Consider the following 15,794-nt stretch of genomic DNA (forward strand, 5'->3'; position numbering starts at 1 on the left):
TGGAAAGCGTACATAATTTTGGTTGAAACGTGAATGGCACACAGCACAGAAAAATATTTTGTAAATTTCTCAAAAGAATGCTACATTATTAGCTTGTAGTCTTAGCAATCTATCTTCTCAAGATAAATGGACACCTGTATCCATAGGATGATATTGTGTGTAAATAATTTACAGAAGCATTATTTAAATTGTATATGTATTTTCACCACAGGCCGAGTTGTGCACTTCCCAAATGTCCAGCCCAACCTGTCAATCATTATGATAACCTGGACTGTGCTTGCTGGACCAGGGGTAAGGTCACCATGCAGGAGCAAGGTGTTTGTGCTGACAATTAGTCGTAACTATTTTAGGAAAATAATTTTCCAGTGGCAAACCCTGAATGCCACAATAAGTAATCTGAGCTTTTTTCCTCTGCACACTTAAATCATTGAGGTGTTTCTAGGTAAAGAAATACAATAGAATGGAGACTTAAGGAAAGAAATTTAGAAGACTGATTTAGGCATTGGGCCCCCTAAAAAATCTGTTATGAATTTAATGAAGTCAAAAAGCTCAGGAAGTTGATTATTCTTGGTATTTGTACATATAAGACATCATTATCTTCCGTCTAAAAGGTATTGTGTGGATTGAAAAATCCCAAATACAGACCTTAAATTTTGATTATATGCCATGATTAACAACTTTTGTTTCTACTCTGCAGCCTAAGGAACATCTGTATTACCTCTTCATGTCACTTGGATTCTCAGTTCTCTCCCAAACCAAAGGAGGGATTTGGGTGGATCATTTGCCACAAAACTTTCTTTAACAGCCTTCTACCAACGTGGGATTCACAGTCACGTGCTGTGACGTGACCACACCGTGTCAGTGCTCTCAAATAATTACAGACAAGCTGAAAGGTTTCTATGCTATTCTATTCATGAATTGTTGTGGCCGGCATCAGACTATCACAGCAGGATACATTATTGACGTTTGTGGCAGCGCTAGTGTAATCAAGCTTATGGTGCAACCAGTCACCTGAAATTGTAGCCCATTTAGTTTTCTGTAGCACATACTTGATCATGTAATAAATGATTGTTATAGTTCATATGTTTACTATATAAAGATTCTCATCATTCTTTAGAGTTCACATGTACATGTAAGAAGTTCAGTAAAGCATTACATTGTGTCACACCAGCAGCAGCTCTGACATCCTAAGTCTCCTGACTGCTTCAAGAGGCGTCAGTGAGTGAGTGACCCATCCCGTGCTGGTGTGCGGAAGTCCCCATGTGACGTGCAAACAGTAAAGGTGACCAGTGCTGCATTTCTCAGGACACGGCCCCATCTTTGACCAACCACTGTTTTCCTCGTACATTTTAAAGTAGTGATATTTTGAGACTGTTGCAAGCCTGGAAGCTCTCCTTCCTATGGCAGCTAACAACAATCCTTGGATTCCAATGGTCACAGTTTGAAAACAATTTTGACTAATTAGAGAGTGCTAGTGTTTTGTTCACAGTGGTTATCTTTCTTTCCCAGTTGACCGACCTTCTGAACCAGATTGTGATCCACGCTGTGGCCTCTGATTTCCAGACGGATCAATATTGTGCTGCTAGCAGAAGTAGGTATGAAATGATTGATTTAGTTCTTGACAGGCTTACATGATACAGAACTGGAAAAACATCAGTGTCTAGAAGCTCAAAGAATAGCTCCTGGAATGCTACCAGCAATCAACATCTACCGAGAAGCTGGGTGTGCTCGCTTAGAACCAGGTAGAGACAATTATCTGTTTTTGTTTTTAAATTCCCTGTTCATACATGGTCACTGTACATTGCCCATGCCTTTAAAAACTAACCTGCAGTTCCAGAAATATCTTCTTGTGCAAATTCTCAATAATTGGCTGACGGAACATACTTAGGTACATAACTATAATGTAAATATGTAAATCTTTAGTTTTTCTGGATTATTCACATTTTTTCACATGAGTTGATCTGATTTATTTTTCCAGTAGCACAATGCCAATGGTCATTTTTCTTTATGTACTTGTTTAGCCCTTATATAATTATTAGAAAAATATGTAACCATCTTTCTTACTTATTCAGATTTACGTTCTATAATTTACCTATTCACAGATTTTAATTGGTGTTGTGTGAGGTAATTTGTTTCATTTTTCACTAATCATCCACAGTTTTATTTTTGTTACTGATATCAGCTCTGCCCATGGTTTTGTACTTTAATGATCTCCTCAACATATATGTTCACTCTTTTATTTTCTTCAAAACAAACATTTTTAACTTTCTCATAATCATATTTTCAAGCATCATTAATGATTTTCTTGGTTCTTTAAAAATGCTCTCGTAGTCTAAATTCATAAAAGCATCTTATTTTTTCTTATTTTTAAAGGATTATTTTTACATATAAATTATACTTAATTTGCAGAACTTTTATGTTGTAATTCATTTTTGATACAAACATTTTTTCTATGGAAAATAAAAAAAATTATCTTTAAATTAAATCAATAATGTGTCTTTCCTTGTGATGTGTTATCATAGCCTCTATGACATTTTGTCTTCTATTTCTACATATTTTTGTCTATCTTCTCTCTTTCATGTCTCATATATTCCAAGGCAACACAAAACTATCAATTGTACTTTCTCCCATTTTCTTGGATTCTGAGTTATAAATCTGGAACAATTTCCTTTAATCATATCATTAGCCCATTTAATATGAATGCTAAGAGCTTGTCACAATTATCATTATAAGATGAGAGAATTTGAAAGAAAAAAAATAAAAAAGTCAAAAATGTATAGACATATCAAAAGTAAGGAATAGAAATAATAATAAATGAAGAACATTTTGTCTTCTCCCCTCATTCTAGTATTTTTAGAAATGTAAATGAAGTGGGTTCATAAACAATATAGAAATTCAAGCAGCCAAATTGATAAATTTGGAATTTAATTAGCTGAGCTCAGTGATTACTCTTGTGGATCCATTTCAGAGTCTCACCGAGTGGCCCTGAACTGGGAAACTACAAAGCTTTTAAACAGAACCACAAAAAGACATCCTGTTGGAAACAGTTTAGCTAGAACCTTCCTTTAATTTTTGGTTGACACCTGTTTCCTGATTCTTTTGTTGAGCAGGTTAATTTTTCTCTTGTGGGCAGAGTTCAGTCTGTTATTCTCATGGACTTACACCCTCACTAATTTTCCATTTTCCTGGATCAAATACAGGGCACTAGTTAAATGCTGGGCTCAAGATGGTGTCAGTTATACCAAACTATAACGTAAATATAATTTGATAACTTTAAAAATTACAGAAAGTTAAACACCTCTACCTCCCCCTAAAAACACCTTTTTAAAAAACAATATTACTCTGAGAGATGGTAACCCATATGTGAATTTGAGCTACTATTTATTCTGTGACACTCTCACTATGCCGATAGGACTGGGATAAGGGGCTCAGTGTTTTGAGAAGACAGATGTGGATGTGTCTGGATGTGTAAGCTGAGCGATGTGGTTGCCTTTAACCTCCAGGGCTCCTAGTGCATTAAAGAGCTTCCCGTGTGCATTGCAGGATGCTTACTGATGCTTTAACAACATAACGTTATGATGCTTTAACAACATAACGGATACAATGTACTTCACACAGCCTGACACACATGGACCAAATACATTCTCATGCTTATAAAACTGCTTCGTGTTTTTGTTTGTTTGCTTGCTTGCTTTGTTTTCTTTGGGTACCAGGGATCGAACTCACACACTCTCACTTGCCAGGCAGGCACCCTTAATTCCCAGCCCTAAGATTGCTTACTTACTGTTGTGAATAAGATGATATATGATGCCTTTTTAAAAATATAGTGTATTTGAATAGCATACTTTATTCAACTGTTTTGTGAGACAAATTTAGCTATTTCTGAAAGATAATGACTAATAACTTCTCTTTTATTTGCCAAAATGAGAATGTGGTGAAATTCTTTTACTTGTCACCTGAGTTATTACATGAGAAAAGGCAAGGAAAAATGGTAAAATTCTAAAGTAAGGATTTTTATACAAGTGGAGTTATGTAGATGGATTCTGTGGCAATTTTCTGGGCTACCAAAATCTACTTCAGAGCGGGCAGGAAGTTCGTAAGCCTAAACCTGTAACACAGCACAGAGCCGTGTCAACACACCAATGAGCTCTGGTCACAGATGGTCAACTATGGAAGTCTTTTCATAGTGAGAAACACTGCTGTGCCATCGAATAAGCGATTAGCCAGAAAATGACAGACTTCTTGGGGACACTCAGGACACTCATTCTGCACCCCCAAGGCTTCTTTGTTAAGAGGAGGGGCTTGCAAGGAAAATGACATTTTCAACACAGCAATTAACTTGTGCCAACTTATTTTTTCTGTATTCATTTAATAAATTTTTATAATGCTATTATTTAGTCATTCAATTTAAATTGGTATTACTTTTGTCTATTTTGCTGCTTTTCAATATTTTGTTATAAAACTGAATTACTATTTTACAATATCAACGATGTTTATGTCACTCAAGGTATCATTTCTTCACTAAATAATTTCTAAGGCTAAACGTATCATCAAAGGGAGTCTTGCTAACCAAAGCGGCATTTCTAGCAGAGAAAGCAGGATGCATCATGTCTAAAACCGGCGAGAGCTGGATACCAAGACATGATCTCACACAGATAGACTACCATCACCACACAGAGACCCTGGGAAGTTTGGCAGTTTCATATTTTTTTCTTTTAATTGTTTCAATACAGCCCAGGAGTTGAACTTGTAAATTATTAAGTGAAATAATGATTTGTTTTGCTTTTTTGAGACAGTGTCTTACTATGTGATTCATGTTATTCTTGAACTCACTTTGCAGCTCAGGCTGCCTGGAATTCACAGCAATACTCCTGCCTCATCTTCCTGAGTGCTGGGAGGACAGATGTGTACCACTACTCCAAGCTTGGCTTAAATACTTCACTTTAAAAATGTGCTTCTTTCATAATCATGGAACATTGCAATCAGGCTGCAGTTGAACGTGCGAATGGATATATAAGTTGTGGTACATCCATATAAATTACGGTACATCCACATAAATTTTATGCAGTGTTTAAAAAGGAATTGCTAGTTGCAATTCATACTAAATATATAGTGCTAAATTGTAACAAAAAAAAGTATCTATACTGCATAATTTCATTTGTATGGAACTCAGGAAAGAGTAAATTAGGGGCACTACCACATCACTGCTTTCTAAGCGTCTAGGAAGGCTAGGAGGTATGAAATAAGTGAGACAGGGGGCTTCGTGTTTTTCTTTTTAATGCAGGAGAAACTATGTGTCCTAATTTTGCGGCAGACACATGGTGCTGCATTTGCTGATGTGCAGAGAATCTTAAAACAAACAGTACAGCCTCATGCATCCAAGCGTAAAGAATCAAGCCATCAGGGTGTCCCAGGAATGAGTTAGAACTCAACAAAAGAACTTAATCCAATAATAAAAGTATATAGAGCAAAACACACTGGGTGGAATATGGCGACTGGACTGTGAAAAAGTGCAGGTGGCAAAGGCACAAAAATTTAAAAAACTGGACCCAACCACTGAACTCTGGCTGGAAAAGTTATTCTCCAAGGATTTAAGAGGCAATAGTTTTGAAAATTCTTTCTTCTCCTCTCTCTCTCTCTCTCTCTCTCTCTCTCTCTCTCTGTCTCTCTCTCTCTGTCTCTCTCTCTCTGTCTCTCTCGCTCTCTCTGTCTCTGTCTCTGTCTCTGTCTCTGTCTCTGTCTCTGTCTCTGTTTATATATACTGATTTCAGCTTGCCTCCATTCAGCCTCCATCAAGTAAATAAATAAAGTTGTAACCAGTTAATACAACAAAAATGATTTTAAAAAAAACCTAATGGAAAACAACCAACAAAGTACTATTAGATTAAAACCCAAAATATAAAACATACATCTAAGTCCATAGAGTTCCATCACTACGACATCACAGAACATTGTCACTTCAGAGCAGCCATATGTGAGTGTGCCCGCAAAGATGTAGGCACATGCATGGCTTAAAACACATATCTGACTCCTTTCCCTTCACTGGAGAAGACCAAAGAGCTATAGAAATAGATCACCTATTTCAATGAATGGAATCCGAGCTTGTTGGGGAAATGGCTAATTCTAAGTTCAGACAGGACGTGCACAGGTGAGCCTTCAGTGCCAAATATTGGAGATTAGTCACAGAGAAAAGCTAGTGGATTGGAGAAAAGCTGAATCAAAATATTGGAGATTTGTCATACAGAAAAGTTAATTGGTTTTAAGCCCCAATGGCCAAAGGTGATACGATTTCAACAAAGAACAATAATAAAATAAATAAAACAGCAAGAAAATCTTTAAAATAAAAAAATCATGGATCATAACCCAAAATGTATAATGAATACCCATGAGTCCATGGTAATTAAAATAAATGATTTAATAAACAAAAGGAAGATCAGTAAACAAATCTTTGTTGAACCCAGATAATTTGTGTGGAAGAAAAGGGTAACTTGGTAGTGGGGGAATTGTACACTCCCTATGTCAATGGATGAGGGTTACCAGTCAGAGTGATAAATCACATTGATGGCATGTATCCTTGATGTGAAGAGATGGCACTTCTCTTAACAGTCCACAACCAGGACCCAACCGTGAGGAAAGTACCAGACAATGTAAATCAAGTAGAAGTCATCAAAACGCCTGGCTAATGTTTCTCAAGATCGTCAGGGTCATCAGAATAGTGAAGTCTGGGACTCGGTCACATACAGCGTTTTGTAAATAGAAGTCACAAGTACATGCAGTGTGGTATCCTGGATGGGACTCTGGGACAGAAAAACCTTAAGAGGTAAAAATGAGTGACCTTACTGAAGATGCCAGTGCAAGCTTGCCAGTTCTGACAAAGCTACCACGCTAAAATGAAATGTGAGTGACAGGGCACCATGAGACTGACAAGGTTCCCAGTGGTGTAGTCTTTGCAAGAGTTAGATAAAGCTAAAATTCTTTAATAAAACAAAACAAAACATGCTTAGAAGATCTTGAAGACAACCAAGAGGTGAATAACTACAAAGAATGAATTATTTTTCATGACTGCAAACCAAAAATGTAGCTAAGCTCCAGCCTAAAACACATGTGGAATTTGCCTGAGGGAAGTTAAACATTAAAAAAAAAAAAAAAAAAAAAAAAAAAAACCTCAGACATAAAAATTACCTTCCAGGTTTATAGTTAGGTTACATTACACTCTGTATTTCAGGAGCCTGCTTTTGTTTTGGGTAATACGTAAAAGAAATACTGAGGTATTGGTTTTGTTTGATCACTGAACATATTTATTCTTTGAATATTTGAGTGAGAGCAAACACAGTTATGGAAGCCTGTTTACTAAGGGTGTGATTTTAGATTAAGAGTGAAGAAATCAATACCAAGCATCTTCTGTGGTATAACAGTTACTGGAAAGCCTTATTATTTCCTTACATAGTAATGATTTCCCTACAATTGGAACACGTTTAAAGTAACAGTAAAGTTGACATCAACAGCAAGAGAGATTAATTGATATTGAGTGCAAAATGATTACTGAAGTCTTCAAGTGCATAGATCTGGAAGCCTCCACTATTATAACCTTCTGTCTTTCTAATAAACTGCAAATGCACAGAGCAGGATAAGCAAAAATCAATTTAATAATTCATAAAAAATTCTAACCCAAGTTCTTATGGTTACATTAATTGATTTCTTTTTTAAAAATGGCAAAAAGACAAGCTTAGCACATTAACCCAAAGCCTCGGTGGTCATTTTTAAATCTGTGTGATCAATGACTTCAGGTTATCAGTATTAGATTTTACAGATCAGGGGTATTATACTTTAAAGGGAGAAACATTAATGCCAATTATATCTCATCTACAAAGTTCAGCCATTATTCAGTGCACAGCTGTTTTTAATTCTTTCTTTCCTCCTGTGGATGCCCACTAAAGTTGTTCTTTAGCAAAGCCCAGCATTAGAAAACAGGATGGTCCTTAGTGGCTCAGGAATTACTGAAGTATTTCTATTTATCTTTTTTTTAAGAGAAAAAAATAAAAATAAAATGGAGTTTCAAAACAGGGTAGTAGGAGAGTTATAAACATTAACATGTGGCATAGTATTATCTTCATAGCTGTTATTCAGAGTAGAATATAGAAGCATATCATGTCCAAACACTATTAGTACAAACCTTTTATTTTAATGACTTAAGAGAAGCTAGCTATATAACTGTCTTAGTTATCCTTAACATTTTTTTATTTTAAAAAGCAAAACAAAAAAGGATAGAAATAATACAGAATTTCAAAAAATAGTAGGAAATTAACACTAGTTAGAATATTATAAATTGGTATCTTAGAAGTAGTTGTTTGATCTTTCTTCTTTATGTCTAGATCTTGTAACACTAACAACCTGAATGTCTTAATTATCTTGTGTATAAATATGTTTTCCCTTTCTTCGTTCTCCTTTCCCCCATCACAGTTTGCTTTTTTCTGTTGAACAGTTTCTTAGCAATTCACAATATCTACCGTTGGAACTTAATTATGCATTCAATTACTCACATTCATGAGATAATATGATGTTTACACAAATGACTCTGATTTATTTCACTTATGAGTATGGTTTCAAGTCGCAACCATCTGCCTACAAAAGGCTCCAGTTAATCCTTCTTTATGGCTGAATATTACTGCATTGTATATTAATATATATACACACATGCACACACATGCACCTTTTTTTCCTATCCATTCCTTGGTTGACGTGCATTTGGGTTGTTTCTAAGGTTTAGCTATTACAAATTGTGCTCTCTTAAAAATACAAATTGTGCTCTGTGAACATGCTACACATATACCACTGTGGTACAGTGTTTTTAATTTTTCTGGAAAGATACACAGGAGGGGTAAAGCTGGTTTGAATGGGACCTCCAATCCTAGTGTTTTGAGTGTTCTGAGGAATCTCCACACTGGTGTCCACAGTGGTAGCACCAATCTAAACTCCCACCAACAGTGGGGAAGGCTTCCTTTTTCCCCATAGGCCCTCCACCATGTTATTGGTTGATTTTTTGATGATAGCCATTCCTTCTGGGGTGAGATGGAACCTGGGGTGAGATTGTTTTCATTTACAGCTCTCGAATGACCCGTGATACTGAACATTCGAAACTATTTCTGCTTGGTTTCAACGTTTGACAACAAAATATACAACCCACCCTTACAGTTATTACAAACTATAAAGTCACATAATTCCCATATTTAAAAGCCTAAACTGACTTTCTTGTTTAAAATCGCCTTGATAGTGTCAGCAGTGTTCAACGCAGCACATTTAAAAATGAAAGTACACGAATCTAAATACACACGTGTCATACATGCAAGTACTACTGTAAGGCGTCCCTGCAATAATGAACCCTCACAGAGGAAATGCACAGTTTGCATTGAGCTTCCAGGGTTTCATTCCTGGTGTGTCCGGTCAGTAGCTTTGGGGTTTGTAGTGAGACAGCTGGGGACAGGGAGCAAATGCCGGTGGACAGCTCACCACAGGCTGGCCGGAAGCTGAGAGGAGGCAAAGGCAGCAGCCCACTGGAGTCCAGGGCCCAGAAGTCCTGCCAGCCAGCTCCAGCCACTCCCACCTGCAGAGCCAGGCTGGGGACAGTCTAACACAGGGGCCTCGGGGGACATGTTAGGTGCAAACGATAGCACAGGGATCAGGCTGGACACAGCTAAGGCCCACAGGAAGAGAGAAAAGCGGGGCCATTACTGACAACCAGTTGGAAAAGAAGGAATGTAGACGTGCCAAAAGTAAAACACTCACACGTTCTGCTGGACATTCATACTGTGAAGAAATGTGCCAGCTGGCTTTTAGACACAGCATTTGGCAAGCGTCCATTCGTTCATCACAAAAATCTCAATGAGAGAGTTTCCTTAAATGACTTAACGAAGACTCTTAGAACTGACAATTAACCCAATTACTTCATTGCTGGTTATTTCAACAGTAATAATCAGAGTATCTAGAAATGAATTGATAACAGCTATATACTGCCTTCTCCACTTTTAATATACCTCATGTATTAGTCAAAACAAATCAACTATTATACTAAATCAATATTGCCAAATCTCATCTTCCCTGAAATTTTTTTGTGTTCAATTGATGATAGAGATTTTGTGTATCGTTCTATAAAAATTTTAGTATTAAAATGTTACATAAAAATTGAAAGGGTATATATTTATTCAAAATCACAATATGGTATTAGAACAATATAAAAATAATGAGAATTACTTGACGACCAATAGTTTCCTACCTAAAATAAACCAGTCTTCTCTCAAAATGTGAAGCATAATCTACAATTGGTCATTGATCAGAAAATTGATGAGTCAGAGTGTTATAGGATTTCCATGTAAAAAGAGTAAATCTTTTTTGAAAAAATGTTGCAATTTTCTTTGTGAATGTTGCTTATTTTTTAGTCATCTTGAAGATGTAAAACTACCTGTTATGTTAGAAAATGATCCAAAATATTTAAAAAATATACCTTGGAGCATTGCATTTCCCTGACTAGAAATATCCTTCCTTAGCTTTAGAAAGTGAGACTTAGCTTCTAATATTAATTTAGGCTATCAAAATTCCCTTACATAGCAAGTTTAACAACAGATAACTTCATTGTATTCTACCATTGCATATGCCTGTTATCTATTTTAAAATTTCATAAATTACATTAACATTTTTGCCTCTAGTCTTCAGAAAATGGAGGCTACTTCATGCAGATTTTGTCTTATTTATCTTTGCAACTACAATAATTACTATGTGTCTGATACAATTTGTTGAATTTAATGGAATTCAACTAAGCTGCCCCCAAATAAAGCTAAAAGACAAACAGCTATGGAAAATATGGGAGTTTTAATTATGCATTTAAATCTATTTGCACCTTTTTGTCATTATAAACCTTCCGCACAGAAGCAAATATAATAAGATATGAAATTGACACACAGCAGAACCTTCTGATTTGAACTGAAGACACATACAGGCTGATGTATGCAAGTATTGGCCCAGAAAGTGTGATTCTGCAAAGCTGCTTTATAAAGTGTTACAGAACTTGGTAAAAAACCCACTGAGCGCTGTGGCTTGAACTTCCGTGGACGTGGAGCTGTGAGAAAGACGGCTGAAATGAGTGCCCTGGTGTCTGCTGGCCATTCCTCTCGTGGATACAGACGCAGAAATGCAGGACAGCAGCGGGATCAATATTAACCATGAATCAGAGCCACCCAAGCCCACTGCAGTTCTGATTGTAAAACAGACCAAAGGGACACATTTTTGGAATCTCCGGATAAATGACTTCTCACTTAAATATTTTGTTTTCATTAGCCATTATCAAAATGTGAAGGCATGATGCACCTGGGTGAAGTGGAACAGAACCGCGGCGTCTTCAGCACTAAGAACTGAGAAGTAGGGATTGTGATGGCTCCTGCCCTGCCTTTGTTGCTTAGAACTGTCTCTGCTATTCTAGGTCTCTTCTGGTTCCACATGAGGTTTAGGAGTGATTTCTCTAGATCTGTGAGGCATGCTAATGGTATTTTGATTGGAATTGCATTAAATCTGTATAATAATTCTGGGAAAATGGCCATCTTCACAACGTTTTCTCTTTCCATGAACTGGGAAGGTTTTTCATTTTCTGAGATCTTCTTCGATTTCTTTTTTCAGAGTACTATAATTTTCATTGAATAGATCTTTTACTTCCTTGTTAGACTGATTCCTAAGTATTTCATTTTTATTGAATGCTATTGTGGAGGGTGTGGCTTCTCTTATTTCCCTATCAATGAGTCTATTGTTCATGTACAAGAATGCTATTGACTTTTGAGTGTTGACTTTGTACCCAGCTGTGTTACTGAATTTGGTTATTATATTTTTCAATGGAGTTTTGGGGGTCTTATATATAGAGTATCATGTCATTTGTGAATAATAGCAATTTAACTTTTTTTCCTATCCTTATTCCTTTTATTTCTCTCTCTCGTCTAATTGCTCTGGCTATTATTTCCAGCACTATATTGAATAGGAGTGGTGATAATGGACATCCTTGTCTTGCTCCTGATTTTAGAGTAAAGGTTGTCAGTTTCTGACCATTTAATATGACACTGGTTGTTGGTTTGTCATATATCACTCTTACCAGATTGAGGTAAAGACCTGAAGTTATACTACAATGCTACTGTAATAAAATCAGCATGCTAGTGGAATAAAAACAGACTTGAAGATCAGAGATACATCCACAACTACAAACACATTCACTGGAAGAAAGATAGCCTCTTTAGTAAGTGGTGCTAGAAAAACTAGCTTTCTGTATACTAAATTAAAACTAAATCCATGCCTATCTCCATGCACTAATCTGAAGTCAAAATGGACCAAAGGTCTAAATATTACAACAGAAACAATAAATCTTCTGGTAGACTAAGTAGGTCTTGGAGACAGGGGTAGGTAGAGAATTCATGAACAAGAATCAAACTGCATGGAAAATACTTCCCAGAATCAATAACTGGGATCTCATCTTATTAAAAAGTTTTTGCATGTCAAAAGAAATCACCAGCAGAGTGAAAAGAAAGCTCACAAATAGAGAAAACATCTTAGTGAACTGTCCCTCAGACAAAGGACTTCTGTCTAAAACATATAAAGAATTTAAAAAAATCAGACCCCAGAAATTCAAAGATCCAATCCAAAAATGGACGTGTGAGATGAATACAGAAATACAAATTGCAAATAAATACATTAAAAAATGTTCAGTATCACGGATCATTAGAGAAATGCAAATTACAACCACACTGAAATTCCATCTCACTCCAGAAAGAATGGCCAAGATCAAGAAAACCACCAATAACAAATGCTGGAGAGGCTGTGGAGAAAAAGGAACTCTCCTGGACTGTTGGTAGGAGTGTGGACTGTTGCAACCACTGTGGAAGTCAGTCTGGAGGTTCCTCAAAAAAGCTGGGATTTGAAGTCCCATTTGATCCAGCTATTCCACTTCTAGGCATATTTCCAGAAGAACTGAAAACATCATACCACAGTGATAATATGCACCTATGTTTACAGCAGCACAATTTGTAATGGCAAGATCTTGGAAACAACCTAAGTGTCCATCAACTGAGGAATGGATAAAATAGTTGTGGTATTTTTATACAATGGAGTACTACTCAGCTATAAAGAATGACCACATTGAAACATTTATAAATAAATGGACGCAGCTCGAGACCATACTCATAAGTGAAATAAATCAAACTCACATGTATAAATACTGAATAGTTTCCCTAGTGTAAGAAATGATAAGAATGCATGAAAGTACGTGGTAATCATGATTCCCAGTCACACTGGATTGAAGCCATATAATGTTTTCACTCGTTAATTGGAATGGTTTGAATCTGGGTATTTTTATTTTATTGTCTGTGATACTACAAATAACTATTTTGAAGAAAATAAGAGCATAATAGCTAGTGCTGATTTAATATCATCCTGTTTTGAAGCCCCATCAAGTTGTTGTTCATTTGTTTCCATTGGTTCTAATATGTTGTATCTTATTATACCTTAATGTATGCAATAGGATAAGCAAAATTTTTATAGACAAAGAGATAATATAGAAATTGATGTTTGGTTTTTGCTAGCTGGGGAAAGGTTAGCTTTGCACTGAGGCCATTAGTGGTGGGAAGAATTCCTTACTTTTTAAATGAATTTGATTGGCTACATTTCAGGGTTACAGTGTGAAGGTCATGGAGGATGCCAATACATCTGTTCTCTCCCATCACAGTGAGCCTTGTCCTGTGTGAAAGATGGGCTGAATTCTGTTTCCTTAACAAAATTTCTTGACATGCATTTATTAACTGGGCTTCATAGGTCATGCATCATATCTGTACACCTGCTCATTCCGCATGGCTAAGGTGTGAGGTCATTTTCCATTTCTACCTGGGTTCCCCTGCACTGCTCCTGGTGACCCCTGTTTCATCTGCTGGGTTTTTTCCCCTATCTTTTTATATTTGATCATTTTTTCTTTTGATATACCATATGAAAATGATATTGGGCCTGGTATATAGCTCAGTGGAATTAGCATCTGCCTGGCAAGCGCAAGGTACTGAGTTTGAGTCCCAGTCCAAAAAAAAAAAAAAAAAAAAAATGGAAAAAGATAAAAGTCGTGAGGTGAGATTAGTTAGTAGTTTTGTTTGTATTTTTGGCCCACATCAATTAGCAGAAATCCTTAAGAAACATCATGTTGTGAAAAGTGATTCACTGTAATTTTTTTTTACCATTAAATAATACACAATTGTATGGAAGTAGGTAATTGTGTAGTATATGCAATAGACAGACAGACAGACATAGATAATGAAATTATCTACTGATCCTTTTGTGGACACTTAGGTTGTTTTCATATCTTAACTATCAAATCTTAACCATTGCCCTCTTAAAAGAATACAAGCATCAGATAAACTATATCATTTTCTATTTCATCTTATTCTTAAGTGTGGCTCAGTAGACAATCATTTGGGTGAAGTTTCCTTCCACTTATCCAAATGCATCATGCTTTCAGTATTTAGCTCTATCATAAAATACTGGTATGAAAATGCTGTCTGGATTGAAAGGACCACAAATGCACCCACTACGTTTGGATAACTTCCTCTTCATTACACTGGGCTTCTCTAAACCCAGCAGAAATAAATTCTGAGCCTCTAAGAATCAAGGAGAATGATCTAGTAGGATTTTATACTGTTTGGGAGCATTATTTCACTCAATGGTTTGGAAAGAGTACAGCCAGGGACTCTTTGAGATTTATGGTTCTATAAACGTAGTAGCTTCTTCCATGGTACAGTGAGCTAAAACAAAATAGCAATAAATCCTGTCTTCATGTTCCATTTTTTAAAAAATTCCCTTGAATTATCTAAGTTTATTGTTTTTCATCTGAAACTGTTTTTTAATAAAATTTTAATAATCTAATGATCAAAATAATTATTATATTTTTAGGTTCAGTGTTGTGCTTGATAATTTATCAAAGGTGTAACAAGGTAAGTACTCAAAAGAATAACTTTTTGCTTAGTCATATGTAAATAAAGTGTATTAATTAGTTTGTACAATAAACATCTGCTTTTTATCAGAATATTACTTGCCTTATTTTTCTGTAATAAATAGGCAATAAGATAAAATATGCATAAATGTTGAAATTAGGTGGCAGAGAACAGTCATAAAGAGAAACAGGGCATACAAGAAGCTGACCTGCTTTTCTGACCAGAGGTCATCTCGGACACAGAGAAGGACCAATGGGTTTTCCAGTTGAGGAGAGAGGGCTTGAAGTTCCCAGGTCCTTATAAAGGAGGAATTCAAGAAGAAAAATCACATGAAAATAATAAGAAAAAGATTTCCTGAAAATGTCATGCTAACTCTGCCTGGGGTCTTATTCAGTGTTAGGGGGAATACTGTCATGGGTAAAGGACGATGTTTGGGAAAAGAAAGTCTAGGTCACTGCTAAGTGGAGTGGCCCTGAGCTCACACTAAGAAGAGGACCCTTGAAGATGCCAAGCCTCTGACAGCAGAGGGTCATGGGCGGCAGATACTGGCTTACTGAGAAGCCAGCAGTGGTGCACCTAGGTAGAAGGTGCCCTTCAAGAAAGTATTTCTAAACCTGTACTACAGTCGCTTAAAAGAAAATCTTGACAAGATTAACCTAATCCAAAATCACCTATTCCACCTATTCCACTTTCTGAGACAAACTGTATGATAGTTTAACAGAACACAATGAAATCTATCACACAACAACGTATAATCAGTAATACCCAGCAGGATACTTTAAAACATATTGCGGATTT

General features: G+C 36.2%; 1 long non-coding RNA gene across 1 annotated transcript; it reads right to left on the reverse strand.

Annotated features, from left to right (window-relative positions):
- Positions 1 to 12,661: 12,661 nt before the first annotated feature.
- Positions 12,662 to 15,294, reverse strand: LOC134478223 (uncharacterized). The gene is made up of 2 exons (XR_010050712.1): positions 15,205 to 15,294; positions 12,662 to 12,996 (listed from the first exon to the last, which is right to left on the reverse strand). It is a non-coding gene; the product is annotated as an uncharacterized LOC134478223 (long non-coding RNA).
- Between the last annotated feature and the right edge of the window lie 500 nt (positions 15,295 to 15,794).

The sequence above is a fragment of the Cavia porcellus genome, unplaced genomic scaffold (assembly GCF_034190915.1).
Source record: "Cavia porcellus strain 051 isolate PalLab524CR breed Dunkin Hartley unplaced genomic scaffold, mCavPor4.1 scaffold_12, whole genome shotgun sequence".
NCBI classification, from domain to species: Eukaryota; Metazoa; Chordata; class Mammalia; order Rodentia; family Caviidae; genus Cavia; species Cavia porcellus.